The sequence below is a fragment of the Periplaneta americana genome, chromosome 10 (assembly GCF_040183065.1).
Source record: "Periplaneta americana isolate PAMFEO1 chromosome 10, P.americana_PAMFEO1_priV1, whole genome shotgun sequence".
Lineage (NCBI taxonomy): Eukaryota > Metazoa > Arthropoda > Insecta > Blattodea > Blattidae > Periplaneta > Periplaneta americana.
Window position 1 is genome coordinate 104,824,923 of NC_091126.1, and position 20,058 is coordinate 104,844,980.

Genomic DNA, 20,058 nt, shown 5'->3' on the forward strand with positions numbered 1-20,058 from the left:
CTGAATGCAACCAACTGCTCGTCTATAGTTACATATTCGCTTGGACTACAGAACTTTTGTGAGTTCTGAACAAATAACTCTAATACTTCACGTATAGCAGCAAATTCATAAATTTCTTTCCTTTCCTTTTGTCATAAATGTTATCAAAGAGTAGACATCGTAACAAAAATTAGAATCTATTGTAGGTCATTGTCAGGTAAATTGACTCTATTCCTGTGCTATTTTTATCCCATAGTTCTCTTACGTTCAGTCTTCCCGATTTCAAGGCGTCAGCAAAATACAAAATACCCAAGAGTGCCTCAATTTCTACGTCATTTGTTAATTTGCAATCTCTGTCACGTCCGTAATTACGCTTCACTTTTTCAATACAAATATTAGTACCCTTACAATTACATTGATTATTATCTGATCAATAAAGCAGTCAAAACTCTCTGTGTGGGTCCGCGCAATTCTTGCAGCCCTTTTAGGGCTCGATAAATGAATCACTATATTTTGTGCTCGTCTTCTCCCTCGTTGAGCTACTGGTTCTTCCTGCGAAATTGTAGTCTTTTTTCTATCCGTATAGCAGTTTCCATCATTTATAGACATTAGTCTTTCATCATCACCACCACCATGATCATCATCATCATCATCATCATCATCATTATCATCATCATTGTCTTGTTCTGAATTAGAATCGTGAACTTCATTCTAAAGATCTCCCCTGTTGCTTTCATCATCACTTTCATTTCCAATGCCATCATCCATATCTTCATCCAGCCATTTGCAAATGTTGTTTGTAGTTTCCGTACCCATTGGAGCAAACTGCGAAGAGGATGGAACGATGTCACACATTTTTTCATAAACTTACTGCATTGCATCACTTATAACCATATTAAAAACTATTTCACTTACCTGAACAAAAAACTGACGTCAGTACTCGCGTGGATTACAATGGTAATCCACTCGGAAAAATTGTGCATCACTTTATAAAACTTCGTATAACTTTCCAAAGGGTTGCGACAAATACGTCTAAACACCAGTAATGCCTCACTTAGACTGTGACGAGAAATTGCATTGACGCTCAACTACGCAGTGCTGCAGGCAGTGACGTAATAGAGGATTAAATATCAGTGGATTACTATTGTAATCCACGCGAGTACTGAAGGGTTAAGTCCACAATTTCCACATCTGACATTAATTTTCGTAATGTGAACGGCTTTCTTGTTAGCAGCTAGTACTTGAAATAGACCTTGATTCACCCTCACCAACCACTTCTGTATTATCTTCCTCACTACCACTTTCTTTCTTCAACTCCGCCGGTAAATCAATTTCCAATAACACTATAATATCACTTTCACACAAAACATTAAGGCTGCTATTATCCACAAAACAACTCATATCTATGTTCTGTATCCCTGAATACAACTAGATTTGAATAAACACTAATAAAGAAAGAACAAAACCAACTCAAGTTTCTACACTGCAAGTAAATGGTAAAGTGGAGAATTGAAACAGCAAACAACTTTAACGGCATTACAAACAGTTACAACAATGGACAAAAATCACAGAATTCAAACTAGAAAATGTTTAAAAGTGTAGGTCATATGAAATGCCAAGGGTGGGTAAAATCTGTCCACTAACAAATACTTCAAATTATTAGTCTGCTATATTTTAAATCTAAAACAGTACACAAGTGTGCATACTTTATCATGTTAGAGACAAATAAAGTAAAGGTAAAAGCTGTCAGATTTCATTAATTCAAAAGAATTCAGAAAATAAAAAGGGTGGGCAATTTTTTCCCAACCGTGATAATGCTGGGGTTAAGCGAGAAAATAATTATTTTATGCCCATTGATTGACGCCTTTTTTGCTCCTCTATTGACATTCGAGACAATTGAATCCTTCCATTTACTGAAGCCTTTTCTGTCTGGAAGATGTTAAAAGATACCACAGCTTTAACATTTTATGAGACATGTAGTTAAGTCGTTTTAGCTTAGAAAGTTTTGAAGAACTATGAGAAAATTATTCCCTTCTGCGGAGCGACTCATATGTGAAAATTTTTAACAATATGATACACAGGAACATACCAGTTAATAGTTATTATCACGCTGTAATTACTCACGTTTCGTTATTTAGGTCTAATGCACTATCCTCTGATACACGTTCGTCTGAATAGGTTTTGGAAGTGGCCTGAAGAGCACACGAACTATTGGCAATGATGTCATGAATTTCTTTTCTCCTCCTCCGTTTTTCACATCTGTCCAATCTCAGATTATCTGTTGATTTTCGTTTCAAGCAAGACTGCGCCAGAGCTTTTGTGGGTACAGCGTATACTTTCAGATTACGACTGCTTTTTGGTTCATAATTTGGGAGAGTCTGCTTTAAAGGTACTTCGTAACTTGACTCCTCAAAATGAAGTGAACATATTCGAGCTGAAACAACATTAAGTCTTAAGATTTTGACCCCCTTTCTCTTCCCTCGAAGTAATCTATGGAATAAGTCAAACAATAAGTTTAACATGAAAATATATTTTCCAAATCAGTTGCGAAGCAAACAAAATTTAGTAACATGCGAGAAAACACATCGTGCTGTAAATTGACTTCATCCTCCCTTCTACAAGCATGCAACCATTGTCTTGCCAAGTCTTCATTCTTCGGAAACCTATAATATTTTACGTCAGTTCCTTTTGTTTTTCGATTGTAACTCAAACAACCAGATACTGCACATCCAGGCATACTAATAGCATGTGTCACATTAATAGCATTAATGATACAAGAATAACATTCAATATTATATTATATAAACAAAGAATTAACACCGTGCACGTACACACAACAGCTGCTTGTTCTGTTCCTCGAGCACTGCGGCGCGAATTAGCGTGCCGCTGCTGCTTCCCAAGTGACGGCATGCGCAGTAGAAAACGAGTTTGAGTCAACCTTCTGCTACACCATTATATTCCCACAACGACCAGTAGAACCTACAATCGACATGGCTCTGGCAGTAGGCAGACAACATATGGTGTGTCCAAAACTACTTCCGACCTGACAAATGCCGCCTTTACAATGTTACCATGAGAACCATTCAAATCGACCAATCACAACAGACGCGTAACCATGGTAACAGGAAGGTATTGCCGTGTCTATGTTTACAAGTTGCATGTTCATACAATGCCCGGAATGACTAAGTTGGATGGTTATCGTGTGTGTTGTTTGAATTTAAAATATTATTTAGTTTTATTACTGTTTTAATGTATCGGTAATTATTGTGTTTAAATTATATTACACGAATTATCTTCCTTGTCAATCGTGAAGTATGCGACTAGTGTGTGTTTTCTTGTTTCTGCGAGAGTTCCTAAACAGGTGACTTTATGCAATGTCGGAAGAAAGGTAAGGTAGGCGGAGAACAAACATATTCTACAGGGACAAAATTTTATTTTTACTAACATTTATAATATTGACCTGGCTATACCTTTAGATCAACGATTAAGAACCGCAAACACCGTTTGCTACCCCCTTCCACAACTCGAGTTTGAGTGGAGTAACGGTTAGCGCGTCTGGCCGCGAAACCAGGTGGCCCGGGTTCGATTCCCGGTTGGGGCAAGTTACCTGGTTGAGGTATTTTCCGGGGTTTTCCCTCAACTCAATATGAGCAAGTGCTGGGTAACTTTCGGTGCTGGACCCCGGACTCATTTCACCGGCATTATCCCCTTCTTCTCATTCAGACACTAAATAACCTAAGGTGTTGATAGAGCGTCGTAAAATAAACTACTAACTGGAGTACGATGATACTGGCGTAATATACAAACAAATCATTTCACTAAGTATAGGAGGGAAGAAAAGTAGTTCATCCATTTACGTAAACTAGGAAATATCGCGATTTTGAGTTTGATAATTTTCATTAGGATTTTGTTTAATCAAAATACGGTACAGTATTAACAATGAATGTTTTTACTCACGAACTGAACTTTCCATGCGGATGTATTCGTTATGCAGTGTGTATCATACTGTCTACAGCACATTAGCGTAGACTATAGAGAATAAAGTTAAATTGAAAAATAATCATAATATGGATATTTAAACACATTTTTGAAAATGGTGGTCGTTCCTTTCGATACAGGCTTCAGTTCTAATGTGCATATTATCGCACAATAGACTATTGTACGTAATTCCAATTACCAGGTTCGTACTTCGTATCAGTAACTCATGTTGAAATAATTCTGTACCTACTCTATAAAAGAGACTTTACGTACTGTAAATTCAATCTTCACTTCTGCCCGATCCGAAAAGATAAAATTACTCAGACATGCTATCTACTGTCCGTCCAAGTGGTTACGTCGCAGCGTCGTAGAAATGGATGAAATCACGTGACAGTTAATTGCTTAACGAGGCCCTTTTATTTAAGTTATTTTAAACAATTGTATGGGTATAATATTACGTGGACTTTAAATTCCTAACAGAAATAAATGTTCTCAGGAAAGAGCTAAGACAGCCCAGCCACTAGCATTTACAGAGAGTTGAATAGAAGCAGGTGGGGGAAACCGGGATGCGACGTAGGAAAATGGAAAATGATGCAATATTGATAGCTCTTTCGTCACTGGAAAACACGAACATATTTTTGGACGGTACTGTTTACTATAACCGTAAGGCTGCTATGACTGTATATGCGGTCATGGATCTGTGTGGAGGATGGTTGAACTTCATTAGTGGAAGGGGTGGGAGTGAAGTACATTCAAAAACTCAGGTACAATAAAAATTGAAGTAAAAATAAAATGATGTCCGTGTATAAGGTGCCTCGTTAAAGAGTCAGCGCTTGAGAGATGGTGTGTAACGTAAGAGAGAATTTTGAGTGGGAAAACGATAATGGCGAGCATCTTTTACCTTTGGCGCAAGTAGTAATGAGAACTGCTGCTTGTGTTATAATTAACCCAGATAAACCTACTGTCCTATATGTAGGACGGCATACATTTTCTCAATTTAAATCTACCTCTTTGACTTCTTACAAGTTGGCAGTCCTGTTGCTAATATTACATACGTCTATTTAGTTTTTGATGAGACAGCCGATGTTGCAAGTGTTCATATCCTAGTATACTTATGTTTGGAAATTGTGTCTTACCATGACAAACACTTTGTAAGTGTAATTTATTTTATTTACTTTTGTGCGAGATCGTGCGTATTTGCTTGTTTTCTGCACAGAACCAATACGCGGTAAGTGTGAAATACCACATTCAGTATTCCCAACGTAACACACATAACAATTTCCCTCTTCTTACCGCTTAAGCGCGACATTCATTTTACTGCTTTAGGCTTTTAACATATTATTTTTAGAGACGTTGAACATAGTAATAATTATAAATTGGAAGCTTGCCACTGCAATTTCACCTAAATTGCAATGTTAATTATTGTTTTTAAATATTTGCAAAAATTAAGTAAAGTCTACTACTCCACGAAACTTATTGCATTCCTGATAGAAGTAACATTAAGGAAGCCGTGAAAAAATCAACAAGATTCCAGATGCGGATGTTATTACTGCAATATGTTATATAAATAATACTGTTAAAATATTAAAATGAAAAATAAATCATTACATAACTTTACCGTTTGTTTTAAGTTCGTATTTATAGACAGGGGGAAAAAAATGACAGACGTATATCACGGCCTGCTGAAGTATAGTAAACACAGAAAACATTTTATAGCAACAATGTTGAAGAAAGATATTTTGGTTTTCCGAAGTTGCCGTCATTAAACAGAAACCAACATGGAGATTTCATTGCAACTAATTAGAAATTCGTCTTTCAGGTATGTAATAAACGATCTTCGCACAAAATAATGTACGATACACGAGCGGTATGTTTGTTTTCATGTTCTAGGAAATTAAAAAAGCTCAACTACTTTTCGCTTTTTCAATCTTTTCCTCGACCATGATAACGTCAACATACCGCTCTTGTAACGTATATTACTATTAAATGGAACTAAAACTTTGTAATTTTATTTGTACACTGATAAGACATGAATATAACGTATTATTAAGTAACATTGCAATTTATTGTGATTACTTCGCATTTATAATAGGCTAAACTGAAGCGACCTATATGTAGGACGGTAGGATGATACACGTACATTTCCGTTAAAATAATTTTGTCTTTTTAATGTTTAAAATTCTGTAATCCAGCAATATGTATGTTACATAATGAATAAAAGAGCAGATTTTCAAGAGCACCATGGCTGCAAACAATTTATCAAGAATAAACCCATCAGGTATGGCTTCAAATTTTGGCTTGGCGCTACAGACAATGGATTCGTCACTTGGTTTGAGCCATATCAATGGGCTTCGACCCCAATAAAAGAAGATTATCAACAATATGGCTTGGGAGGTAGCATCGTATTACCACAGTCTAGTATATACAGTCGCGAAGCTCAACACGTAGTAAATATGCAAACATTAGCTAGTTGCTCACCACTAGTATCGCTAATATATCCTCATTACAGGCAATGCAAAATAGTACCGTCACAGTCTATTGTTTCTAGCACCCTCAAAACTCAAGCTTCGTGACTGTATATAGTAGACTGTGGTGTTACAGTATTCTGACGTGTTAAGGTTTGAGCACCCTTATGCAGCCTATCACTTTTTCTTCGACAACTTTTTCACCAATATTGCTCTATTTCTGGAGGTAGGAAAGCGAAAAATCAGAGCTACTGCTACAATTCGAGACAACAGGAAGTCAAACTGCCCCTTGGTGACTACTCTTGAGGTGAAGAAAAGATAGATAGGATCTTAAGACTTCCAAACAGCTGATGTAAAAGTTGTCGTTTGCAAGTGGAACGATAACAGTGACATTACCGTAGCATAAAATGCCGTGCCTGTGAACCACTGCAAAGTGTCTCTAGACATTCAAGACTTTAGAAAAAGAAGATTCAAATTTCTCAACCCAGAAATATATCTATTTACAACAAACACATGGGTGGAGTTGATCATGCAAATCAGAATATATCATTGTATAGAACTGTCATTCGTGGTAAAAATGGTACTTCCCCATAATCATGCAGTGTATTGACATGGCTGAGCAAAATGCATGGCTTCTCCACAAAAAAAAAAAAAATGACCGAAAGCTGGTTTATCTGGCATTCAGACGACAAATAAGAGCTGAACAAAAAGAGGCCCAAGCAAGGCATCGCGAATGGAACATGCAGATTCGAGATACGACAGGCTCGAACATTTGGTGATCTAACAGAACTGTCAAACCAGGTGTAGAGTGTGTCGTCAGAAGATTTCCCGTAGGAAGGAAGTGCGGCATTGGCTTACATGTGAAGTGTTTTCTTATATATCACACTAATGTTTAGTAAATATTCAGAACTTCCCATGTATCTGACAGTTTATTTATGTCATCACTGTGATTAGTTAATTTTCATTTTCAAGTTACAATATTCCACAATTTACCTCTGAATTATATAGCCTATGTGAATTTATTTTGTTGCGATTCACAGTAATGAAAACTGAATGTTCATATTATTACTTTGCTCACTTCAGGAGTATATAAGAGAAAACAATTTGTGTTTACAGTTTATAACATATTATCACAAGAATGAGTTAAAGTATTCAGTCTAAAATCACATTGTTGCACTACATTATTGTAGTTTTGATTTACATTGAGATCACAACTCGTTTTATCTCTATTCGCTCCCTCATTTCGGACAACTAATGCATATTGCACATATGTTCTCCCTATATCCTACCGACCTATATGTAGGATGCCACTTATTTAAAAAACCAATGCCATGATTATACAGTGGTTGTTAAAAAACTATATAAACGAATATTTTAAGTACATTTTATAAGGATATGATGAAATTCCTAGTAAAAAAAGTTTCAGGCTTATCTGGGTTAATAAGAGCACTGTTATCGATATTGGGAAAGAAAAAAACTGTGCAGATGAAGATGACGCAGGGTCTTCAAGACTTGAAACTCCGGAGAAAAGGTAAAAGTGGAGAAAAATGTAACAAATATAAATGCTATCCAGCAAGATTTTTTTCTAACAATATTACATGGATGAATACTGGCACTCATAAAAGTAAGGGTATCGACATCGTATTAAATTTAAACTTGTTTCTACAGTTTAAAATTCTTTCAACACTTTTCCAACAATAGACTATTACATTGCACTGACTACTACTACTGCTACTGCTACTACTAATAAAATAATAATGTACGTTAATTTTTTTGCCTATTATTCAACAAATTGGTTAGCAATGTATACGTTCATGTGAGATGTTCACTACTGCACTCTATCGGGAGCGCGCTCGCTTACACGTAAGATGGACAATGACAACATTGCTCCCCCTTCTCTGTAAGCTGTCACGTCGGAAGTAGTTTTGGTCACACTATAAAATCGAGTGTTCCAACACAGAAAATATTAAGGATCACTTCCCTTCATCAAACCTCTAAAAATAGCACTCGAGGATATTCAGTCTTCTAAGGAACTGATGCCAGATAATTTCCCAGGGATTAGATCTGTCGTATTACGATAATAGTTCCTTTTCCAGAACCGATAGTAAGACAAATAAGGTAAAGAAGTGTAAATTTTATCGTCCCAATTTCCCTCTGTAGTCTAGCTGTTACCACACTCGACTTTCGAATCAAGGTGCTTTCAAACCTGACGGTGGGCGATGAAATTCTCGAAAGGAAATATCAAAAGCATGACCTCCTGTGAAAGGGGAAGTAAAGCTGGAGTCCAGTCACACTCGCTTCATGATTTATACAATAACTTCGCTGGGATAAACAGAATTTTCAAAGAAATAGATAATATATCTTGATTACACAACTTTTAACTCTATATTACTTTGGAAAACTCATTATGTGTCTTTCACTTGTTAAATTTTATGTTACCTTGTTACATGTTTCGGCCTGCTACTGGCAATTGTCAGAACTGGTTGTTGCTGGTCTTGGCGACTTTTGTTTTGTTTCCTGTGGGAGCGTGTTTGTGTAGTGTAATGTGGAGTCAAAGAGTGTGTGTGTGTTCTGAAATTGAGTTGTGGGTTGAGAATTTCATTTGGATGTGTTTTTGTGTGTTTGTATATTTCATATTGTTCTAATGTGTAGTTTGTGGCTCTTTGGTTGGATGTGTAGATTTTCTATATCTGTGTTGATGTCTCTGTATATGTGGTTAGCATTTGTGATGTGTTCTGCATATTTGGAAGTGTTTTGTAATTTTTTTATGGCTGTGATGTGTTCTTTGTAACGTATTTGAAATGATCTGCCTGTCTGTCCTATGTAGAAGTTGTTGCAGGTGTCACATTTGAGTTTATATACGCCTGTGTGGTTGTATTTGTTTGTTTGTGTTGTGAGATGTTTCAGTAGAGTATAATGTTTTTTTTTTTCTGTATGCAATGTTGTAATTTAATTTCATGAATGAGGTTGCAATCTTGTGTGTGTTTTTGTTTTCATATGTTAGTGTGATGCATTTTTTGTATTCTTGTGTTTGTGTTGTATTCTTTTTGTGTTTTTTTTTGTGATTATGTTCTGTCTTTCGTATTATGTTGTTTATTATGTTGGGGTTATATCCGTTTTCTTGTGTTATGTATTTGATTGTGTATAGCAATGAACAATCATAACTACAAAGAAGAGCTTGTTTAGCGTAAACTCCAGAGAGTTCAGGCGAAAATTTCCCCGTGGGAGACATTTTCCATTGCCGTATGTAATAATTTGCGTCTTTATTATAGATACACTACAATTTTCCATTATGTAGAAGGAAAACAACGGCGAACCTTCATCTATGAACATACGGTACATAAATTTAAAACAGATTCCAAGGAATTAAAAAGGAAATGTGTTTATGCAGAATTTGAATCCAGGACTGTAGCTTCTATATAACTACCACGCTGTTTCATAACTAATGTTTACACCACAGCTCGATTTGTTCAGGGTCGGCCTGTCCTTATGTGCTTCAGTGCTACAGCACAATGATAATTTTAACTTAAATAATGTATTTGCAGTACCATAGTATTTGATCTGTCATTTGACAATTTCCCATGGTTATGTTCATGACGCGTCATAGTGTGTTCAGTCTTCGCTCAGCGCTCTTTGGTGCCTCGCGGTACTACTCAAAACTCTACATGAGAATGTAGAGAATTAATCCGCATGTGCGAAGCTGAAATCACTGCTCTGATTGGCTATTTTCACTCGGGGAAGTGCTGTAGTCAGCTTCAGCACGACACAGCTTGGAGATTACAAAAGTAAAGCGTAACGAAAGAATGCTTGTTTGTGGAAGAACTTGGAACCACAGTCTAGTACAGGGACATCATTTTATTTTTACTTCAATTTTTATTGTACCTGAGTTTTTGAATGTACTTCACTCCCACCCTTTCTACTAATGAAGTTCAACCGTTCTCCACACAGATCCATTACCGCATATACAGTTGTAGTAGCTTTACGTTCAGAATAAACAGTACGTTCCAAAAATATGTTCGCGTTTTCCAGTGACGAAAGAGCTTTCAATATGGAATCATTTTCGCACAGTTACTGTCGTCTATTTGCATACGTCGCATCCTGGTTTCCCCCACCTGCTTCTATTCGACTCTCTGTAAATGCTAGTGGCTGGGCTGTCTTAGCTCTTTCCTGAGAACATTCATTTCTGTTAGGAATTTAACGTCCACGTAATATTATACCCATGCAATTGTTTAAAATAACTTAAATAAAAGGGCCTCGTTAAGCAATTAACTGTCACGTGATTTCATCCATTTCTACGACGCTGCGACGTAACCACTTGGACGGATAGTAGATAGCATGTCTTAGTAATTTTATCTTTTCGGATCGGGCAGAAGTGAAGATTGAATTTACAGTACGTAAGGTACTCTTTTATAGAGTAGGTATAGAATTATTTCAACATGAGTTACTGATACGAAGTACGAAACTGGTAATTGGAATTACGTACAATAATATATAGTGCGACAATATGTACTCTAGAACTGAAGCCTGTATCGAAATGAACGGCCACCATTTTCAAAAATGTGTTTAAATATCCATATTATGATTATTTTTCAATTTAACTTCATTCTCAATAGTGTACGGTAATGTGCTGTAGACAATATAATATACACTGCGTAATGAATACGTTCGCATGGACAGCTCAGTTGGTGAGTAAAAACACTCATTGTTAATACTGTACTGTATATTGATTAAACAAAAACCGAATGAAAATTATCAAAGTCAAAAGCGTGATATTTCCTAGTTTACGTAAATGGATTAACTACTTTTCTTCCCTCCTATACCTAGTAAAGTGATATGTTTGTATTTTACGCCAGTATCATCGAACTCCAGTTGTGGAAGGGGGTAGCAAACGGTGTTTGCGGTTCTCAATCTTGATCCAAAGATATAGCCAGGTTAATAATATAGAAATGTTAGTAAAAATAAAATGATGTCCCTGTATAAACAGTCACGAAGCTTTAGTTGCGAGGGTGCTAGGCCGGTACTATTTCGCATTTACTGCAAATGAGGCGATATCAGCGATCCTAGTGATTATCAACTATCTATGGATGCATATTTACTACGTATTGAGCTTCGTAACTGTATATACTAGACTGTGTTAGAACTATGTAGAATGTATTTGGCAATTCAAGTGTCCGACTGCTGCTGCCATCTACCTATATGAGGTTCCTCCTGAATCAGTCAGCAAGCGACGGAAAATGGAATCCCAGAAAATTGAAGCCAAGGAATTATGTGACCGCATAATTCAGGAAGCTTCTCGCCGTTTCCAGTCTTTAAGCTACCTAGACGCAACAAAGTTTTAAACATCAAATGTTTTGACAATTTTTCGTATAATTTTCCTGAACGCGAACTTGAAGTTGCTATCAACAACTCAACAAAAGCGTTTTAAAGACAGAACTTTGAGTTTTATATGGAAGACCCGACTTCCGAAATATAGATGGAGTTGTTCAATTGTTACAATACGTCATAGTCTGCAACAATTTACAGGATTCATTCTGTGAAGTAACGAATTTGTTTAATATTTTGGTTACAACACCAATGACCGCTGCTGAGCCAGAAAGATGTTTTTCTTGCTTGAAACGCATAAAAACCCTTTTTAAGGAACACTATATCTCAGGATCGCCTCCCCGATCTTGCAATACTGCCAATAGAAAAGAGTATGATGTCCAAGATGGAGGGGTTAACACCAGGGTAACTGACAAGTTCTGCAGTAGGAAGGGACGTCGTATGGGCTTCATATTTCGTCACTAGGCGAGTTGAAATTAAGATAAATACATATAAGTGTATTGTAGCACAACTCATTATTTTGACCACCAGCCGCTACTGGATATGTTTGTAATTAATAAAATATTAATATAATCAATTAATAAGAAATAAATAAATACATAAATAAAAGTCAATAAAATAATTAAATAAAAATCAACTTTATTATTAACGCTTGTATTCCACCTTTACATAAATTAGGCTTACTCTGAATGACAAGACATTTTATTGAGATTTACAGTATTTTAATTCCTTTCCTAACACTAAATAACAATGAAGGAATGGTATCTGACATAACGCATTCTAATTAGCGAATATTTCGGTTCTTGCGCGGAAACTGAAAATCGTCGACTGACCACGAAAGATTTACCTGTTGTAACCATATGAATACAATTTTAGCTACTGTATTCCAGTTGTGATTGTAGTACAAATACCGATTACTAATGGTGAAATATATGTACTGTATAAGCCCCAGAGCTTTTGCACAGAAAATTTTATGCTTTAAATTAAAGGAAAATAAATATATAAAAACCATGTAAATCCTATTTCCAATAACAAAACGTAACGAAAAATCTATATAGAATCACTTTCAAACATTCAAAGCAATTAATTGCGTAAAATTCAACGATTTATTTGTAAGAAAGTAGAGATGAAAAAAAAACAGACAGTAGGTCATTCTTTAGTCTGCCAGCTACTTGGTTTGCTTGACTCTCCAAGCAGAAAATGGAGCTCTTCATGGCCCCTATAGACCTCATTTTGAAGAATCGAGGATAATCTCCCGGGACGGTGCCGGCGCAGAGATGAGTTCCCCTCAAGCTGTTGAAACATGCCAAACTGCATTCTCTCCTCTACCCGACCCAATCCTTCGTCAATACATCCTCATGATCACAGCAAAAACCATTAACTTCTTGGTCCCTTATGGCAATCGAAGTTGGTGCAGCGTTATTTTTCACGTCAGTTTACGAAGAAAAGTGACTACACATTGTCAATTCGCTCAACTTTTGGCGTATACATTATTATTTCTAATCAAATACTTGTTCTCAGAGATACCATGACAAGAATACACTTCATGGATTTGTTTATCGAAGATTTTTTTTCCGCAAATACACATCATTTCTTAAAATATTATGCCATTTCCGTTACTTACATTTTTATTTGGTTATTTAATGACGCTGTATCAACTACGAGGTTATTTAGCGTCGATGAGTTTAGTGATAGCGAGATGGTATTTAGCGAGATGAGGCCGAGGATTGGCCATAGATTACCTGGCATTCACCTTACGGTTGGTGAAAACCTCGGAAAAAGCCCAACCAGATAATCAGCCCAAGCGGGGAACGAACCCGCGCCCGAGCGCAACTTCAGACCGGCAGGCAAGCGCCTTAACCGACTGAGCCACGCCGGTGTCTCCGTTACTTAGACTACACTGGTGAACAATCATTTTGCGCCAAATATAAAACTAACATATTCGTACTAATTTCGACCTAGAAAAATTTTCTGTCACTTCGGATTTTCGAGATGCACAATATAATTAATTTTCCATGACTTCTATTTTAAAAAATCACCGTATTTCGTGTGTAACTATTTTGTTTTGCAAATGTGACGACCCATTATGTGAAAACAATATTATTATAAGTAGGCCATTATTTATTTATACTGATTTGAAGGTTATAGCATTGCTTCTTGGAATGCAATTAGGCTACACAAAATTTTGCTGCTTTCTGTGCGAATAGGGCAGTCGTGCTCGAGATAAGCATTATAAAATAAAAATATGGGTATCACGACAATCACTAGAGCTGGGGAAGCAAAATATTGTAGATCAACCCCTTGTACCTCAAAGCAAAGTAATTTTACCCCTTAACACTTTAAGTTAGGGTTAATGAAGAATTTTGTTAAAGGGATGAATCATGAAACTGAATTATTTATAGATATCCAGGAAAAATTTTCTGCCATTAATGACTAAAAAATAAGAGGGAGTTTTCAATGAAAAACACATTAGAGAAATAATGAAGGACAATCACTTCGAATCTTTGTTGGAAGGTAGAGAGCCGCCTGGATTGCATTCAAGGACGTTGTATTAAATTTTCTGGGTAACCGTAGAAATGAGAACTATGAAGATCTAGTGGAAAATTTACTGTTGGCGTATGGAACTATGAGTTGTAACATGTCCCTGAATATTCACTTCCTTCACTCCCATCATGACTTTTCCCCCGAGCATTGTGGCGATTTCAATGATGAGCGTGGTGAGCGTTTTCATCAAGAAATTTGATCTACGGAAAAAAGATACCAAGGACAGTGGAATGCATGTATGCTAGCAAACTATTGTTGGACTTTAGTTCGTGATGTACCTAATGCCCAGTATAAAAGAAAATGCAGAAAAAGAAAGCTGTAATCTTCTGAACATTGAGTATTTAACCTTATTGTCATTATGGAAAGCAGTATTTTAATAGATATAAATCCGAAAATTTCTGAAAAACCGTAACCAACAACTGTTTTTTATTGTCATATTCGTATTCAGGAGGTTCAAATTATACAGAAAACATGTATCACATGCACAGCGCAAAAAAAAAGTTAAACTTTGTTATTCATTGTTATATGTTTATGTAAACTTCCAACCTCTATCTAACGACATCTGTTTTTGAGCGGCGAGCGGTCGTACTCCGACGTACAGTACGCTCAGGTATGCAGACAGGTCCACTCCACTCCTTACCGCTTAGCTTCCTCGGGACGGATGCTCCTCACTACGGTCATTAAGACAACGGAACATTACTATAGTCCGGATCAGCCTATTTAATATCATAAGGGTGAAACCCAATGACGTTATAGTTACCTACCTAGACGCACAGCGAGCGCTGCTGTGCTGTACAAAATTGAAACCCTTCGCGCATCGACATCATTGTGGCAAGTGTGGCATTTAACAGGTAGTTGTGATAGTGACTGTGAGTATATCCAGTGTGCATTTGATGAATCTATCATAATGATGCATTTTTGTAAGGTTTATGACTGCACAAATCGCTTCAGGAAAGGCTATAACATCACTTTTCTTGCGTAAATAACGATATTTAAATGCATGTACTAGTTTAAGGTGCAATTAATGCAGGCAATAAATAGTACTTTTATGTAGATTGAATTATTCTGTTAGCTTACACTAAAACTATTTCGGTAAACATATTGCTGCTATTTTTTTTAATAAGATAGAAACATTATTATAAAAGCAGAACTACTGTTGCGATTGGTTGTCTGCCATTAGAAGAGATAATTTTATTTCAACAAATTATCACAACATAAATTGTATTCTGAACATTTCACAGAAGATTGCTTCCGGAAAACACATGAAAAAAGGCAAGTCACGCAGTTTCATTCCTCTTTAATTTTTCGGAATATCTAATGCTGATAGGTTCATTGTTGAAACAAGTTAAGTTCACATAGAACTAATTTCCATTGGCTTGAACTTCATCATTTGAAAGTATAGGCTATTTAGTAGAATTTCTTCTTTTCGTGGTATAATATTATTTTTAGGTAGGAAAATATCCTATGAGGATTCTGAAAAGTACTGGAGTCTAAGAACCAGACAATGTAACTGCTATTGCGAATTGTTCACACGTCCCTGATACTATTAGTGCGGAACACAATTATATGCTCAGTCTAAAAAAATTGAGATTAATGGAAAAGGTGAGTTATAGAAAAAAGAATGAACAGATTAGGAGTTTGAAAAATGAAAATCTGGCTTGTAAAAGAATATGTGACAGATTGTTGTTTAGTCAACTGTCCGAAGACAGGTCTGAACATCAGAAGTGATACAAGACGGCTCCACTTATAAGGCACCTAGGTCAGGAGATAATGGGGTAGGGTGGCCAGTTTATTTTCCCCTTAATTGCATACATCTCCGACTAGCTACATATTACATTAGTCAGACTTCAGATGCATACAAACAATTGTTCTTCCTCTGACACATATCGTGAAGTGAGATGTACTGCCTCATAATAGATGTAGGCCTACGTATCAGCCAGAACCTCGATCAGAGGATGTGACAGAAATGCAACTATAATATCAAACTTAAGAAGCTTGACTAAAAAACTGAAGAAAAAACAGCCTGATTAACGAAAATTTGCATATTATAAACAGTAAATTTTTCAAAACTGACGCTTGATTTAATAAAGAGACCTACAACAGCCCATAATAATAATAATAATAATAATAATAATAATAATAATAATAATAATAATAATAATAAAGGTATCCACGTCACATGCCATGAAGGCATTTGGGGGGCATGGAGGTAGAGCCCCATGCTTTCCATGACCTCGGCACTAGAATGAGGTGGTGTGGTCGGCACCACGCTCTGACCGCCTTTTACCCCCGGGAAAGACCCGGTACTCAATTTTATAGGAGGCTGAGTGAACCTCGGGGCCGTTTTGAAAGTTTGGCAACAAGAAAAATCCTATCACCACCTGGGATCGAACCCCGGACCTTCCAGTCCGTAGCCAGCTGCTCTACCAACTAAGCTACCCGGCCGCCAAATAATAATAATAATAATAATAATAATAATAATAATAATAATTTAATATAATAGCGCTCAATTATTATTATTATTATTATTATTATTATTATTATTATTATTATTATTATTATTATTGAGATTCCAAATTAATGCATTTTGAAGTAAGATCTAGTGGCTTGATTAATAGCACTCAACATAATAAAGTCCCTTTACTTTTTTAGGATAAATAGTAGGTATACATTTTCTCCATTCCTGTGCGTTTTTATTGTCACTTTGTTCGTCACAATAACACTTGTATATTATTTAATATATGAATATAAAGAGGATTCTTAGTTTTGAAAAAAATAATATAATTACAGAGCATATACTGTAGGTACTTTATTTCTTCAAGTGCAGTAGGCAGGCCTTCGTAAGAAACATTATTGACGGAATGTAATCCAGTTATATTGGTTTTATAAATCGTTTTGTATACTTATTATTTTAGTATAGTAAGGTTAAACAATTTCACAGTATATCATATTTTGATGTTTTATTAAGGGTCCGGATACTTATATTTGTGATATTTGTAGATAGAAACTTGATAGCCTGCTAGCTTGAGCTGCCACAGTAATGGCGTCGTGCACACCGTTCTATTTGACCGTCCCGTATGGTCTGCGCAGCCACTTGTGTAGGGCCTTGGTGAAACCTAACCATTTTCCCCTATTACTACATACAGTATGCTAGTGGATTATAGTGATTTTATATGTCAGGTTGAATTTTCTTTTACCAACTTCGTTTGGAAATTCGGGTACCGACAAAATTCTACAACTGGCAGTTATTTTCTAACTGTTATGTTGGCATCAATTACTTCGGTTTGCAGTAAAGTAAAATGATGAAAATTCAAGTACCTAGGCTTGTGAATTAATAATTAATTAGTAATACCGCTATTGATATTAGTATCAATACACAATTCAGTTCTGATGAGTTGTGATACAAATTCAACTCGACAGGGTTTATCACGAGGTTTTCCCCCCGTTTATTGAGGTGATTACTGGTATTATTTGGAACAAAAATGTAAATACAGTAATGGGGTGACTTTCATAATTAAGGAGTTACGCCAATTTGAAAAAAAGCAGAAAAAAACTTTTTATTTGAGAATGTCAATGAAAAAAATGGAAATCATAGTTAGAATACAAACAAATGTTTCATTTCGTACCAGTCTCTTGCATGTAGAGTGGATTTAAAGCAAATGTTCAAAATTTCCTCCCTGCATATGAAGGCAAAGATTCGCACGGGTGTGAACCGCGCGTGTAGCATTTCGTAACTTCACATGTTTGTTTCTTATTGTCGTCGTGGCATCGAGAATGTGTTGAGTCAACTCTTCTCGTGTTTGCACCCGAAATCTGGTACATGATATCTTTCATCCACCCCAAGATGCAGTAATCTAGTGGTGTTAAATCTGGGGATCTGGCAGGCAAACGGTTGGCATGATCATGTGGTTCTAAATGCTGCACGTTTTGCACATGAAAAAAATACAGTCCGTTCTCATGAAGAATTCTCCATACTCGGAATGTGAAAGGTTAAATCCTCCCCCCCACACATCGTTAGTCCTGCGCAAAACATGTCTAGCGCTACATACACCCTGGCTTGTTTTGAAAATCTGTTGTAACTCCTTAATTATGAAAGTCACCCCTTACTGTAGTTACATTTTCTGTTCCAAATAACACCAGGAATCACCTCCATAAACCGGGGGAAAACCTCGTGATACACCCTCTATATTCAGGTAAGTGTAATTAAATAAGAAATAACTTATACACCTACTTCGTATGAAACATGCACTTAAATATATTGACATTTTAATGAAATTCTTTCGTGTTTAGATTTTTATTAAAATGTCCAAGAGAGGAAATAGCATGGTAGCGACTTCACCAAGGAAGGAAGTGCTTGAAAATATTTCAAGTAAGCTATACATTTTAATGTGGTGTTGTGTTTTCGGAATTCCTACTAATTATTTCATGTGATCAAACTACATTTGTAGGTTAGGTCTCGTCAATCGTAAACTGTTTAGTTAAAGCAATGAATTTCATGTTGCTAGACAAAATAAATTTTAATATTACATCATACTAATTCTAATTACCAACATAATGTGCGAGAATTCCAGAAGGAAAATATACTATTTCATAAATGATTGAATCAGTAGAAAACAACTCGCAACATAAAGATGAGATGTGAGTAGGCCTAAATAAGTAAGACAAGTAGTTATTGTTAATTATTGTATTATTATTATTATTATTATTATTATTATTATTATGTCAGTACGTAGCATTGTGATTTTTCCCTCTTTGCTGATATCTGGTATTAGTTGGCAACACTGAAGAGACGGACAAATTAGACATCTAAGAACTGCACTTACGTGATCCTCACTATACTTGGGACTTCTTTGCATAGGAGCACTCTGTACTCCACTGTGGCTTTAGCTGTAGCATTTCCAGCTATAAATTCAATAAATGCGTGAGTGAAAATTGAAGTCACTTCCATTGCATTTTATGTGCTCATTTGCGAATTGACTTATATAATTTGTAGTTTTGAATTAAAAGGTTTGCATAGACGGATAGAACACCAATGCAGGACATTTTTTTCCATAAAAATGGTCACTTCCGTAAAAGTATCGAAAGATCATTTTCTGTATCAAAATTATATTTCACCAAAGTTACAAAAATAAATAAAAATCTAACGCAAGTAACATTAAACTTTAGCCTATAACCGGTTCTGCTGTGAATTAATAGAATTGGTACGTATTTTAGGGGAAATGAACTACACAAAAATTATAATTTCCTGTGTGTAATAGACTAGTGGCAAAAAATAACGAGATTCAGCGGTGGGAGTTGCAGAATCAAGGCATTTCCTTTTTAATTCCATACAAAAGCAAACGTCTTGTTACTGGAATAACATTCATCACGCCTGTATGCATTGTATTCCAGAAGGCAGTATTCTAACATAATTACTTTAAGTTAAGTCGGTAAGGTTGATTTTCGAGAAGAGAGAGGTTGGCGGTATGAATTGGTTTCTCAGCGAATTCGTCTAGTTACAGAAAACATAGTTCTCACCATGATTTGTGTCTGATACTAGGGAGGAGATTTTGGGCGGAAACTTATTACCAGACCAAAGGAGGAAGTCTCTACTATGTCATATTCTAGCTGATTGGTTTCTTCTGTACAATAGTTCTCCAGTAAGACGTTAAATAATCTGTGCTTAATGTAATAGCACAATGTTGCACTAAACTACAGCATCATTGTATAAATATGATCCTAAAAGTGTCATTGATGGCTGAGTTGGCTAGACCATCAGTTTGGCACGCAG